Raw genomic sequence first — 1908 nt, forward strand, 5'->3', positions numbered from 1 at the left:
AGATGCCAGATTAAGAACGCATGCCTTAGACGTAATGAGTCTCCAATAACTGGGGGTGTGAATGCCAAATCAGGAATTTGTATAGAGGATTCTTATGCAGGTATGTGTTATGCTAGATGGTCTCTGAAGTGCCTTTCAACTCAGGTTCTGTAATTCTGTCTCCAAATAATCTAAAACCTCTTCAGCTCCAAATCTACAATTCCAGGATTACATGATTTTTCCCAATATCAGACTGCAAACTAAACCCAGTTCAGTGTACAATAGTAGGTGCTTAATAGCTATTTGTTGGATGAATGAATGAAATAGGGAGGAGGAATGAACTCCAGGGTCTCGGCCTAACTTTTTCTTTATCAGAAGGAAAGGGTGTAATTTAGGTCTTCCAACTACAAAATCTATGAGTTTTTTTGGTTTTTTTGTTTTTTTTTTTGCTGTCCCATGTGTTCTTCAACACCTGTACTTCCAAAAAAAAAAAGTTGGGATGCTTTACTACAGACTTTGGAGAAACAGGAGGACAATAGGAGTGGCAGTGGAGAGGAGTACCGTAGTTGGGAAGGTTCAGAAAGGATGGTGAGAAGGTTTAAAAAAAAAAAAAGGAAAGGGATTCATCAAAACAACACACACAGTAACTCCAGCAACGCAGACAGAAACAACGAAACAAACAAAATTGAATGCTATGAAATAATAATGACCACCCTTAGCCTCAAAGAAGAGCTAGAAGAAAGCGTCTTTCTCCCTTCTTTGCAGAGGCAAGGGACTATGGGTGTGGAACAGTGTATGTAATGTCAGGTTTGGTTGATGCGTTAGTTTTGCTGAACTGGTCTCTCTCTGTCTCAGTCTCTCTCTGTCTCTCTGTTCTCTGTCTCTCTCGGTCTCAGTCTCTCTCTCTCTGTCTCTCTGTCTCTGTCTCTCTGTCTGTCTGTCTCTCTGTCTCTCTCTCTGTCTCCGTCTCTCTGTCTGTCTCTCTGTCTCTCTCTGTCTCTATCTCTCTGTCTGTCTCTCTGTCTCTGTCTCTGTCTCTCTCTCTGTTCTCTGTCTCTCTCGGTCTCAGTCTCTCTCTGTCTCTGTCTTTCTGTCTGTCTCTCTCTGTCTCTCTGTCTCTGTCTCTCTGTCTCTCTGTCTCAGTCTCTCTCTCTCTGTCTCTCTGTCTGTCTGTCTCTCTGTCTCTCTCTCTATTCCCTTTTCCCCCCTCTTTTTTAGTCTCTGTTATAAGAGAGGGCTCTCTGGGAGTGAGGAGAAGGATAAATTGGGAATGTAAGTGATGTAAGAACAAAGGACAGCGAGACATTTTTTTAAACAAAGAAAGAGGCCAGCTCCTTTATCATTATAGATTGGCCCCTGCCCTTCAACAGAGCCGCAGAGAGGTCCTCAGAGCACTGAGGAGCTAGCTATACGAATTGCCCACATTTACGTAGACAGTACATGCCAGAGGGATGACTTGAATCCAGGTCTATCCTGGCTCTGAGGCTGAATCTCTAGCTACTATGCCATGGTGCCTCACATATCATACTCATTATCTATTATTAATTGGAATAATGGGTGGATAACTGCCAAGATGGATAGATCAGTCGACCAGGAATCAAGAAGATCTGAGTTCAAATCCAGCCTCAGACACTCACTAGCTGAGCAAGTTACTTAACCTGTGATTTCATCAATTTCCTCATCTCTAAAATGGGGATAATAATAGCACCTAGCTCTTGGAGTTGTTGTGAGGATAAAATGAGATATTTGTAAAAAGTACTTTGAAAACCTTAAAGCAGCTAGCACCAGGCCTGAAGTTGAGAAGACTCATCTTCCTGAGTTCAAATCTAGCCTCAGAAACTTAGTAGCTGTATGACCCTAAGCAAGTCACTTAACTCTGTCTGCCTCAGTTTCCTCATCAGTAAAATGAACTAGAGAAAGAAATGGCAA

The 1908-nt window shown here is 42.3% G+C and overlaps 1 protein-coding gene across 1 annotated transcript in view; it reads right to left on the bottom strand.

The window, feature by feature from the left end:
• Positions 1 to 1908, bottom strand: part of MYLK2 (myosin light chain kinase 2) — a 24294-nt gene that overhangs the window by 5044 nt on the left and 17342 nt on the right. The window lies entirely within an intron of this gene.

The sequence above is a fragment of the Vombatus ursinus genome, unplaced genomic scaffold (assembly GCF_900497805.2).
Source record: "Vombatus ursinus unplaced genomic scaffold, bare-nosed wombat genome assembly UNPS02014786.1, whole genome shotgun sequence".
NCBI classification, from domain to species: domain Eukaryota; kingdom Metazoa; phylum Chordata; class Mammalia; order Diprotodontia; family Vombatidae; genus Vombatus; species Vombatus ursinus.